The sequence below is a fragment of the Temnothorax longispinosus genome, chromosome 4 (assembly GCF_030848805.1).
Source record: "Temnothorax longispinosus isolate EJ_2023e chromosome 4, Tlon_JGU_v1, whole genome shotgun sequence".
Taxonomy (NCBI): domain Eukaryota; kingdom Metazoa; phylum Arthropoda; class Insecta; order Hymenoptera; family Formicidae; genus Temnothorax; species Temnothorax longispinosus.
Window position 1 is genome coordinate 5,532,342 of NC_092361.1, and position 13,855 is coordinate 5,546,196.

Here is a 13,855-nt window from a genome sequence, read left to right on the forward strand (position 1 = left end):
TGTATTAATTGCTAAATGGAATTAACTGCTCGATAAAGTTAATGCTGTTTATATCTTTCATATATTTGTTAAACTTTATCATACAGCTAAATATTATAGAATACACACTATATACTCGCCGCGTTTCTACCTCTCTCTCATCAGGACCGTGCTTCTCAGTCACAATTTAAAACTGTAGAGAAATATGTGTTTCTATATCGTTTTCACACAACATATCTAATATATCTGTACATATTTTTTACAACATACCGAAATTATCTATTTTATGTATAACAAACGGAACACGTCCAAAAAGGTTCACAGAAAGATTAATCTGCTTTTTCAAAAAAATGTTACTTAAAACTTTTTTTAATTTAACATTTTGCGTTATGTGATGAATGGTATTAGCATAAGTTTAAAATTGTTAAAAATTTAGGATTGTTGAGAGAGATGCGTCAGCAACTTATTGTCAGATTTAACGTGTCTTTTTAAACGCGTCTGTTAATGTCGTAAAGTTTTATTCATCTTGCTCAAGTTTCGCGAGTGATGAATAATACAATAATCAAATTACAATAAAATGTCATTATATTTTGACACAAGTACACTATTTCATAATCACTTATAATAATAATAATTCATATAAATAACAGCTTGATACTGTAGGCAACAATTAAAATGAGCTTCCTTTAAGTCCCTCTTGGTATAGCTTTCATTATCAGGAATCACTTAGAGTGATTTATCTGTTTACATTAACGCAAATAATGTCAAAAATACTGCGTTTTGCATATCCTTATGTGCCGCGCTCTTTTTTTCTCGACTACAGGTTCCTTGAAAATTAGATTTGAACTTTTGTGTATTGGAAATCAAGTCGTTGAAAGTAACATAAAATCATGAAGAATAAGATTATTTCATTCACATTCCTGAACTTATTAACTCATTGTAAATTACTGTAACCCTATGTAGAACCTGTAAATGAGAAAATCTGCGCAATGCTTAGATAGTCTGCATAATCATCATTATCGGTACTTTGAATGACAGGTTGTGATTATACATCTAAGTATAGTAGTGCCTCCCACATACTAAATAAATTTATCTCGCATATGAATAATGTATTAATAAAAACTGTTGTTGTAATATGTGATCGTTTCATGATAAAATACATACACAAGCATAATCAATAATTTAGGCAATAAATTATACATGTATATATTATCTAATTACGTGCCAAATCGCAAAGTATCTTCTCAAAATTTTCTTTTTAAAAGAACACTTATAGAAGATATGATTTTTATATATTAATTCAACTCAACTAAAATTTGACGTACTCAATCAGGATGCTTCGGAATTCTTAGCACCAGTGTATGACTTACGAATTTTTCTCACGATTCGTAGATATCGCGATTCATAATAAATTGCCGAACTATTTAAATCATTGTCGCAACAGTAATATATTCTATACCTTACTCAAATGTAAATGCATTATATCTTGCATTTATATTATTTTGTATTTATTTACCAATATAGAATAAATGTAGACCCATATTGCACGTGTCGGATATACCTTAAAAATAAGTTGAAGATCCAAGTCTTTTTACGTTTCTAACGAAACTTGTACATACATATTCGTGTACATACATCTTGATTTGAATCAGTGTTTGAAATCGGTATAATTCCAGTAAATTCAACTTTCGATGCTGTTCAATACGAGAAAATTTACTTTACGTCAATCGCAGGATTTCCATTTTTACGAATAACACTCACGAACACATTTTAGCATAACAATCATAGCAACGAAATACTAATTAATCAAAATTATACCGTTTCTCTCTACTGACTCGAATGAATACTTTGTTGTAAGTGGACCCTGGCATATATTATAATCGCAATTACAAGAAGCTCTTATTGTAGCTACATAATTTGCACCATGAGGTACATATTTAGTGTCACACAAAGAACTTCTTACATTCAGTCAAAGACTTGTCTTATTTTTATTTCGGTTTTTTCCCCCAACAGTAACATTGAAAGCTGATGAAGGCTTTCAAACAAAAATATATATCTACTTGAAGCACTATAAACATTGAATTTATGTGTTGAGACAGCATTCGAGTAGATGCTCTTTTTTTTTCATTTTTGTGTCCCCATCGTCAGTTCTATTACTTTCCGAAGCAATGTCCAATCGGTGAACATGGAAACGTTATTACATTGGATAATAAACTGTCAACATTAGTACACAACACTGAATGAGACAATCAACAGGCTAACAATATCCGCAATAATTTTACTGCCATAAGTTGGTGGAAAGCGTCTGCCCGGGTATCGCGGCAGTGGCAGGTTTGCCCGTCGTAGAGGCAAAGTTCATATCGCCCAGGGACATCTGCGACATTTGTTGTGGCAACTGAAACATAGATTATGTCATAAAAATGAGATTAATTTCGTTTAAATTATGTTTTGACGAAAATTTGTTACTTTATTTATATCCATGTCTTGTGGAAACTATGATTACGTAAATTGTGGAAACTATAATTACATAAATTTGGAAAATATGATTACATAAATTGCACAAGACACCGTTGAAAATTTACATACCTGAGCAGCAAATGCAGTGCTTTGTTGTTGCTGTGCTGTTAAATTAAAGAAAGGATTGCTGCCGGGAGCTGGTTGAATATTCTGTGTCAGCATTCCACTCCATCCATTATTACTAGCAACATTACTTTGTCCTAACTGCATCATCTGTGAATACGGAGAAAAAACGAAGTATAAAAAGAGAAACTAATTATTAACGTATTTAGCTACATCACGCAAGAAACGTTATGTTCATATACCATTTGAGGTGGCATTGTAATGGCAGCATTAGGTACACCATTTAGTTGATTCATTTGTCCTATATGCAAGCCTAAAGGATTGGCTCCTATAACACCCTATCGAATTAGGATTCGCTATAATCTGATTTTGATTGACAGGTATCTGATTTGTAACCGGCATTTGCGTAGGAAGTTGGCCAAGTTGATTCAAAGGGCTTTGTTGCCCAAATGCACCCACATTAGGCATTTGCTGTTTATATGGTAAAGAGTGTTGAGGATACACTCCCCCTGAAATATATCACACGTTAGAAAACTAATGAGATATATTTAATTATATAATCTTATTAATGTTGCACAATTCTATCTTATGCATTACCTGAGACACCATAAATCGCTGGTTGATGACTCGGAGTACCGTATAATGCTAAAATACTGTCTTTGTCATCTTGCTTTTTTCCTGAGGTAGCGGAGTCGGTTGGTTAAAGAGCTTTCCTCTTCGCTTTTACTTGCGATAGTGGTTGTTTTACTTCCATTAGAAGCGTCATTTCCAGTTGAAGCTACCGAAGCAGGCGGTGCAGACAAAAAGGAAGAAATACGTCGTCTCCAGAACCATTTACATTTTTGTTTGGTTAGTTGCTGGTGCATCTGTTAATGACAATGACGTGAAGAAAGCTCATATTTCATTAATTATAGTTACCCACACAGAATATACAATGCACTTTGTCCCTCTGGTCCAGAAGCAACTATACTCTGATACAATCACATGTAAAGCAATAGTTGAGAGCACATTCTAAACATATAAAAACTACCATGTTCGAGGATTGCAGAACTTTCTTTTGTGCCCAATTTAGGACTGACAGTTCGAATTGCACTACTTCCGGCTTTTTTACAGGTGGAAGTACAGTCGTCCGACTTTCCTTTTTTCGTCTACGTCGTGTCTTTTCGGCTTCTTCAAAGTCCCAATTTACCTATGAAAATTATTTAGTAGTTCATTGGAATCTTTCTTATAGGGATAAAACTTTATATATACGTATCTATATAAACAAAATATCATCAAGTATCATGGCATGTTTAACATTTTATACATTTTTTATATATAATATTATGTACTGAAAGAGATAAGTATTAAAACAGAATGGTAATCGTACTTTTGGTAAAGGAGGTGGCACCCATTCTCTAGCTATATATTTTTTATGTTCATATTTTGCCCCGAATAAAACCTTTCCAGCTGCATCCGTTTGAGGGCTTCGAAAAATATTGGAAGAGTGCTTCGTAACTGCTCTGGCACGAGAATTGCCCATTTGTTTGTAATTCGAAATTGAAAAGTGAATGGTTAAATTCATTATACATTATAGTTAGTATACATTTTTAATGCTAAAACCTTCTTATATTAATTTATAGAAGTTATATGAACAAATAAAATTTTAAAAAGCATCGCTGTAAAAATATGAAATTTGGCTTTTATTTGTAATATTTATAAAAGTTTAAGAAAACATTTAAGAAACATGTAAAGCTTATTAAAAAATAAGAATTACCGTAGATATAATACGAAAAAATATTATATAAAACAGAAAAATGAAATTTTTCCATAGAAAGCAATATTATAAATTATTTATATCTATTTCTTTACGAAAGATTAATTGGATGCAGTTCTATCAATGCAGAACCAACTCCAAATTTTACTTTTCCGCTAGAGCAATTTCGCAAAACATTAAAAATAAATTCTGTGCCAACGTTATCTCAAATATAACGATCAAACTATATCTTCTTCAAATACACTTCCATGTGTTTATATGCGTTTTTTAGAAAAACTCCTGTCTTAGATATTTTTAGATTATAAAAGTTTAATAAGTAAACAAAATCATCTTCATATTAAAAAAACTATGAACCATATGTCTGTTAAGTACACTAATGGTCTGGTGTCAATGTGTCTTAAATTAACAGACTTTACTTTGGCTTATGTGTACCCCGAGGTTTCTGTAAGACCAGCACATCGAATACATAAGAAAATCCCCACATTCCAGATAGCCCATCTTGGTCCTGCAAAAATGTAAGTCATCAAAGACATAAATAATTCCATTATCTCTCATCCGCGCATTTCTTTGGAAGGAACTCGACGCACATGCAGTGCGATAAACAACTATCAATAAAAGTATCACGCCGACCGAGCTATCTAATATTCATGACTATTAATTATAAGTTCTCAACACTCGATGACATATCAAGTCGCGCAACAAACGGATGCGTTTTTTTCCACTGATCCTCGAAAGAGGGAAAGAGAGAGGCGCACAAAAGAAACGCGCTCTGATTTTTTTTTCGAAGTGATACCCGATTAATTATATGAAATCGGGAGGACCTTGACGATATTGGCGAGTGACAGGTATGTTCACGCGGAAATTAAAAATCCATAACGTCTCGGCGCGTTATATAGAGCGGGTCGTTCCCGTGATCGATATCGACGAGTCGACCCCTCAGGAAGGGAGCGCTCGGACGGCACGTCCAACGCGGAGGCGGAACGACGCTCGAGATTCGAGGACTCCTCGAAGGGAAGCGGAGATAGGCGCATCCGTGTCGCGGCCGACGGAGAACAAACCTTTCGCGTCGCAGTCGACGCAGTACTGTGTTATCCTCGTAGCGATAGCATGTCGCTTCAGCACGATTCTGACATGTTACCTGTATCGGCTTGGCGCGCTCTCCTTCTGACGGGCTGGGGTGGGGGGTGGACGGGACGTCATCCTCGCTGGAGAGTCTTCGCGAGCGAAGGATCGGTGCGGTGCAGTTCGGGTTCGGGACAACGCGCGACAGCGACCCAGTGCTGCGATTTCGAGCCCCGGCACGCACGCGAATTTCCCCCTCCACTAACGCACACAAATGACGCTCGGTCTATCGGTGTGTCGGCAGCGCTCGGCCGTTCCGAGCGAGAGGGAGAATATCACTCCCTCCTTGTCGCTCTCACACAGCTCGCGTAATCGACGAATGTTTTTACGCTGGAAATGCTTTCTCGGTATCTCGGCGTGAATCTGAGTTGCCGGTGCACGATAACTAAAGAGCGATCTTTAGAATAATGTAGAGATGATGTGTAGAGATGATGTAGAGATGAATAATGTAAAAATGATAAAATAAACATGAAAAAAATTGTAGTAAAAATGTATATAAAAGTATATTTTCGTTATCAAATATATTTATAGAAATATTAATACTATATTTTTATATATTATTTATTTATATGTCCAATAACGTGATATATATGTATATATATACATATACGTGTTTCAGAGGATATTGAACTAAATAAGAAAGTTATATACATATGTATTGTATAATTTATAACTTCTTTATTTGCTTCAATATCCTCAATTGTATACCATTCAAATAAATTCTAGTAAGGAATAATTTCCTCATATGAAAATTGTACTACAGTTAAACGCATTGTAATAGAAGGAGCCCACTATTGAGAAATTTAAAGAAGCATTTTAAAGCTCACAGTTTAATAAGTAGGATAGGTAGTTTAACAAACGGGAAATCCACTCTTTGCCAGAAACGTGGACAGAAATATATAAATCTAGAAAATATTAAACTTTCTTACTCGTCAATGTCACTACATAACAATTATTAAAACACTTGTTTTAATTAAGACATTATTATACGTGCATAAAAGTAAATAACAAATGTCTGAAATATATACCACATCTGTTATTGACATGTTGTAACAAAAATATCATTCCAGTCCACATTACTGCTCGATGGAAACCGCGAGAAGGTGGTGGTTTCTTCCATCAGGAGGAAATGTAAAAAAATTGTCAAATAAGTTACTTACGAAATATAACTATTTCACAATTTTCTACATTTCCAAAGGATTGAGGGAATAAAAAAAAATAAAGAAATAAATATACATATTTTTTAAAGCTACTGCATGCAAGCGATAAACAAAACGTAAAGCACAATACGTAAATAAAAAGTATAATACATTTTAAAATACTTAAGAAACATACAAACACAATAAAAACTACTGTATTTACAGTTGCAATAATGCATGCATTTAAAAATTGTCCTTTAGAAAAGTGTTTCACGCAATGGAAAACGAGATTTCACGCGTCGATCTCTTTTTCGCTGGCAAAGTAACTCGTAGGTAAGGGATGCGAAATAATAATAGAACCCTGAACTATCTATACAATCGGAACGCGAAAACTCTTCACAAACCGTGGAGAATACGTATTCGAGAATCTCTCAGGTTTTGGCCAGACAACCTGTTGTTTTGCGTCATCCATTCTCAGTTCAGTCCTCTAATGCAATCTCACGCGATGCAATGTTCACGTCTCGACACAGAATGTATCCTAGATCCGAAAGTTTCTCCGGAGTATTATGCGCGGTTTTTCAGTCCAATTGTTAAGTCCAAAAATCAATATTTTTCTTTGATGCAAAATTACATTGGTTTTTAACTCAAAGCCACGCTTCGCAATGTACCACGATTGTCACCGCTCGTTTAAATTTAATATTAATTGTATTCAGTTTTAATTAGAACAATGGCTTTAAGAGTCTACACGTGTTTGTGTATCGACATTATTAATGATATAAAACTCACATTAAACACCTCTGCGTTGTTCACACATTTTTCAATCACATTTACAGTGTGAGTTCGTGCCTCCTGACTTTCATTTATCGCATTTATGGCGTCGTCAACTGAAAAAATATACAATATCAATTTTTAACACTAAATAAATAAATATACTCTCAAAAATAAATGTAATAACTTTACACGTAATAACTTACATTTGCTGAAGCCAAGGCTTTACTTTGAGAGTAATCGCCCCACTTTCTTTCACCGCTAAGACAGAAACGAAACTTGGTTCGTTCCGCCGTTTACATCTTCAATACAGAAATGTGAGTTAACGCTGATTCCTCCCACTTATTGTTAATGACCTGTAACAAAGATTTGTGTTCAAATATGTATTATTATCTGTTAACACATTTTTTCTTGTATGTTAATAATAATTAATATTGTAATATGTACTTACAATAAGTTTAGCCAAGGCCTTTCTTGAGAAGTAGACATTCGTCTCACTTTTATTTGCACGACTCTGTATCGCCGTCAGTCACGAAAATTCTAATCTTAGCAGATCGTAGGATATATAAGTGTATAATATACTCAAGTGTATATCATTAATAATATATTTAAGAAACGCTTTTAATATAATTTATCGTGCCGATGAATTATATTAAAAGATAGAACTGTGAATTATTTTAAAATCCGCCACTGTTATTGTCAAATGTACAGAAAAGTCACCGGAGTTTATCCTCAATCCACAATAAATGGTATTTATTGGGTGAGTTAGCTCCGGTTTAGGGTGATCAATATACCAAAACCTTTTACTTCTGTAAAAGGTTTGGATAAGTATATGATCAAAAAATGTATATTTGACAATAACAGCGGCGCATTTGTTACACAGTTCTTTACATATGTATTGTAAAATTTATAACTTTTCAGTTACAAATTATACAATAACAATTTAGCTCTTTTGCAAAAATTAAGCCATTTATTCCAATTAAAACTAAATACAACGAATATAAAATCCAAACAAGTGGTGACAATCGTGGTACATTGCGAAGCGTGGCTTTGAGTTAAAAACCAATGTAATTTTGCATCAAAGAAAAATATTGATTTTTGGACTTAACAATTGGACTGAAAAACCGCGCATAATACTCCGGAGAAACTTTCGGATCTAGGATACATTCTGTGTCGAGACGTGAACATTGCATCGCGTGAGATTGCATTAGAGGACTGAACTGAGAATGGATGACGCAAAACAGCGTCGTCTGGCCAAAACCTGAGAAATTATTGAATACGTTTCTCTACATTTGTTTGTGAATAATTATCGCATTACGATTGCATGAAGTTCAAGGTTTTATTAGTATTTGCACTCACCGAACACATACGAAAATACGAATAATTTAAGCAGCGAATTAGAGACCGACGTGAAATATCTTGCCGGTCCATAACGTGTAAACAAATTTCGTGAGAACTAGCAAAAAAAATAAAAAGCAAAAGAGTACAAAAAGCAAAAACATATATACATGCATTACAAAAAGCAAATTTACAGCCACCAAGCAACCCGGCCAAGCTGTGTCTGAGCCTCTCTAAAGCTAAACTGGAAAGCAAACGTTTTTTTATCAATCTAACATGCTCCTGCGGCACTTTAAAATATTTGTAAGTACGTCTTCCACAATAAGTATAGCTTATGAGAGACTCAATTATAAATCCGAGGACGTAGAGGGAACTTCGTCACCAGCAAACAAACGCAAATAACATGCATTATTTGTTTCGTTTGTTCGACGAAAATTCTCGGAGGACATGAGAGCTAAATGTCGAGCATCAACTGTCATGGTTCGAGCTGTTTCTCCTCTCGCCCTCAGACATGATTTAAATACGCATATACCTTGAACGTGACTCGGAGAAAGGCAATTACGTTTCTTCGTTTTTACGTCTGTCAGCATGGAAAACACTCTTTCGGCATCAGCATTAGAATTTGGAAGAGATCGAAGTGCATTTACTAATTTTGTAACCATAGGAAATTTAAATTTATCATCCGCGTCTTTAGTTGCCATTATTGTTTTCCAGGCATTATCAAAATCCAAACTGATTATATGTTCCTTCTGCTCTGATGTAGAATCCAGAACTAAAGATTTCCATTCTTTTCGCAACATCTCCTCATCAAATCCGCCCAATCGTTTGGCAACAAGAAGAACATCCTCAACAACGGAGTTGTTTGGTCTGTTCTCCTCGTCTTCTTGCTGCAGAGCAAATTTCGGATCAAAAATCCTCAATTTACTCAGAAAATCCTCTTTGACAAAAAGTCTCCGACGAATTTCTTTAGCAGCGATGTTGTAGAATGACAAACAACTGGCGTATACTGATTTGACAATTTCACTTTGACCTTCTTCATTCAATTAATCAAGAAGGTCTTGGCAATCCTGTCCGACCATAACTTGATCAGGAGATATACGATTGCACGCGAGTGAAGGATCAATTACACCCATCCCTACAAACTTTAATAACGGAACTTTTACTACATTACGAAGGATGGTTTTCAAAAAATTTTCCGCGGCTGACTGTAGTAAATGAACTTTTGTTTCTTCAACTTGAAAAGATGCATTGAATTTGTTAAAAGCATCAAGAATATACTCAAGAAACAAAAGATATGCTTTGATTTCTGGATTTTGCATCATGGATAGTAAAACAGCTCCAGATTTTGATTTTTCGGTTAACTGGTCTTCTACCAAAAATTTCTGCAGCGCGTCCCAATTTTCATTCACTCTAACCACGCACGAATGACGTGAGAGCCATCGCGTTTCACACAATTTTAAAATTTTTCTCCCTTTATTATTGCTATTAAATGATTGTTGAAATTGTCGAAAAATACACGCGCGCTTGGGACTGCTGGAGATGAACAATGCCACTTTTCGCAGGAATTCCTCGCATGCTTCAGGAATTGCTGTACAAGCTGCATTTGCTATTAATGCAGATGCATGGCAAGGGCATGGCATCATTACCAAATTTTTGCAATAGTTTTCCAGTTTTGTTTTAAATGATTCGTACTTTCCTGTCATAACGGAGGCGTTATCAGAGGAAAGAGCGAGAATGTTGTGGAACGGAATTTGGTTTTTCCACATTACGTCTCTAAAAGTTGTAAATAATTTATCGGCACTACAATCACTCGCGTCCAAATGAATTAATTCAAATAATTCTGTTCGAACATCCAAAGTGTGAGGGTCGACGTACCGAACAAGAAACGTCATCCATTTATCATTATTTATATCGGATGTTTCATCAATAAAAATAGAAAACTTAGTATTTTGCAATACATCAAGTACTCGCTCTTTTTCGCGAGCACATAAAACTTTATTTATTATTTCCGGTGCCTTTTTCCGATTGACGGTCACACTTTGCAAGATTTCGGGATCTTTTCCGATATCTTGAAAGAGCTTCACCATCGTCTCTGCCGTTTGAAATGACATATTGTGTTCGGCAGCAAATGCTGTTATCCTAATTACCGCAATTTTTTTACGATCTTCAAAAGGCAGAGACGATTCTTCGTCAGGCGTATCGAAATCAGTGAAGCCCCTTTTCTGACACTGAGAGATATGTCTCTTAGAATCAGAATGCCGCGTAAGCGCGTCGAGACCACATCGAAATGATAAATTGCAGAAGGAGTAAAAACAATTGTTCGAATTATTCGGATCTTTACCCAGCTATGGTTTGAATTTTTTATTTGCAAACCATGAATGGCAAAACACCCTCTTGCGAGATTCCTTTTTAGTTGCATTTACTTCTTCGTGGCAATTTGTATTTTTTCGATGAGTCTCTGATTGTGCGTGCTTCGAAACTCGTGATGAGCAAGAAAACGTTTTGTTACAAACAACACAAAAATATAAACTACTATCATTTGGAACTTCCTTTATCCAGGATTTATAATCATCGTTTTCCAACCAATCACGAGAAAATTTCGACTTGCGTATACATTTAGAATCCATGCTGAGGATGAAAGAACGCAGAAAAAAGAATTACAGAAAGATATAAAAGAAACACAGAAAAATAATAACAAGTAATGGAAAAAAAGTGCAACTGTAAATATTTTTCACGAAATACACACGAAGAGAAAAAGAGAAAAACGTATGAAGAACGTAACTATACAACTAATGTTGCATGCAATTTAGTCGTCTAAGTATGACAGATAAATCAGAAATTACATACGCTAACTACTTACATCTGCACACAACATAAAAAAACTACCAAGCCGCAAGAACAATATCTATCACAATTGCTAACCTCGAAACGTAAACAAACGCGAAGTAAGCTACGACGATAATGATCATCAAATAGTGACTTTTTAGATACGCGACGAGAAATGAGAATCGCGAGACGCAGTGCCGATTACGCGATTTAGCGGGCCATGATAAAAAATTTGTCATATTTTGTCAGAAATATAACGTATGTTATTGTTATTGCGTTTAGGTTTTTTGGTAAAACGTTTTTATTTATATACAAAATGTGAAATATTAAAAAAAAATACTATTTTCATAAAAATTCATATTAATCTTGCATTCGTATATACGAAACGTTATATAGTGCTCCGAGCACTTACCCAGGTAACATTAATGTCTAAAAGACATTATAAAGATGTCTTTAAGATGCCAGATATCTTAAAGATGTCTTTATGATGTCTTTAATTGCTACCTGGGTTAGAGCAATCGCCGCGTCGCGTTTTGGATATCGCGACTCGCGTCGACACTGCATACTTGCCTGTATTTCTTTCTTCAACTTTTCTGTACGAATAAACCACTCCTATATGGAAATAGAAAGGAATTGAAAGAGTAGTTATTATTTTTCAAACCGCTTAATGCCCGATAGGAAAAAACAAATAAACTATTATTTTAATGTTTTATACGTATGCCGAGTTACTAAATCTCAGGAACATTTATTTTTAAAAAATACTGCTCTAAATGTGTATTTATGTACAATTTAAAAAATTTCGAAAAAAGGAAAACATCAATTTCAGTTAACTTTTTTTTAAATGTATTATATTTTTTATTTACGTTTTGTACCGTTTTGTACTTTACGTTTTGTTTATCGCTTGCATGCAGTAGCTTTATTAAATGTTTCTTTATTTTTTTATTCCCTTAATCTTTTGGAAATGTAGAATATTGTGAAATAGTTACATCTCGTAAGTAACTTATTTGACAATTTGTTTTTACATTTTCTCCTGATGGAAGACACCACCACCTTCCCGCGGTTTTCATCGAACAGTAATGTGGACTCGAATGCTTTTTTTGTTACGACAACATGTCAATAACAGATGTGGTATATATTTCAGACATTTGTTATTTACTTTTATGCTCGTATAATAATGCCTTAATTAAAACAAGTGTTTTATTAATTTTTATGTAGTGACGAGTAAGAAAGTTTAATATTTTCCAGATTTATATATTTCTGTCCACGTTTCTGGCAAAGAGTGGATTTCCCATTTGTTAAAGTTTAACAAATAACACGCGATATGACACGCGACTACGTGTATACACGACCGTGGTATTAAGTGTGTATTAGTGATGACGTTAATTATTTATTCGAGAATAGAGCTTGTTGTCAAAAGGAAATACATTTAAAAAAAGAGTCTTTTATTAAAAAGATCTTTTATTAAAAAAAAAAAACTCCCAAGCTCCCCTAGCTTGACGACCAATTTCAAATTTAATTTAATTTAATTTAATTTAATTTCTGGACAAGACCAGATAGAAAGACAACTTTCTTAAAAATGTCAAGAGCGAGCATTGACACTGTGGAGAAAGAGCTTTACATAAAGTTTCTTATACTTCTCAACACAAAGAAGTAAATTTAATTTGTCCATGTCTCCTCCGAAAGATAGCCCAGTTTCTCCGCACGAGCCCCACTCGTGCGGGGGGTGGCAGTTTGGAATATAAAAATTCCTGTGATCAGGTGGACTCGAACCCGGATCCTCGGGATTACGAGTCTGGCGCTTTACCACAAGACCACACTGCCACCCAATGTGCAACTAAATCCCGGCTCTAGTTAAACTACCTATCCTACTTATTAAACTGTGAGCTTTAAAATGCTTCTTTAAATTTCTCAATAGTGGGCTCCTTCTATTACAATGCGTTTAACTGTAGTACAATTTTCATATGAGGAAATTATTCCTTACTAGAATTTATTTGAATGGTATACAATTGAGGATATTGAAACAAATAAAGAAGTTATAAATTATACAATACATATGTATATAACTTTCTTATTTAGTTCAATATCCTCTGAAACACGTATATGTATATATATACATATATATCACGTTATTGGACATATAAATAAATAATATATAAAAATATAGTATTAATATTTCTATAAATATATTTGATAACGAAAATATACTTTTATATACATTTTTACTACAATTTTTTTCATGTTTATTTCATCATTTTTACATTATTCATCTCTACATCATCTCTACACATCATCTCTACATTATTCTAAAGATCGCTCTTTAGTTACTCGTGCACCGGCAACTCAGATT

General features: G+C 34.3%; 1 pseudogene; it reads right to left on the reverse strand.

Moving 5' to 3' along the window:
• Window positions 1-42: 42 nt before the first annotated feature.
• Window positions 43-13,855, reverse strand: part of LOC139811466 (stromal membrane-associated protein 1-like) — a 17,933-nt pseudogene continuing 4,120 nt past the window's right edge.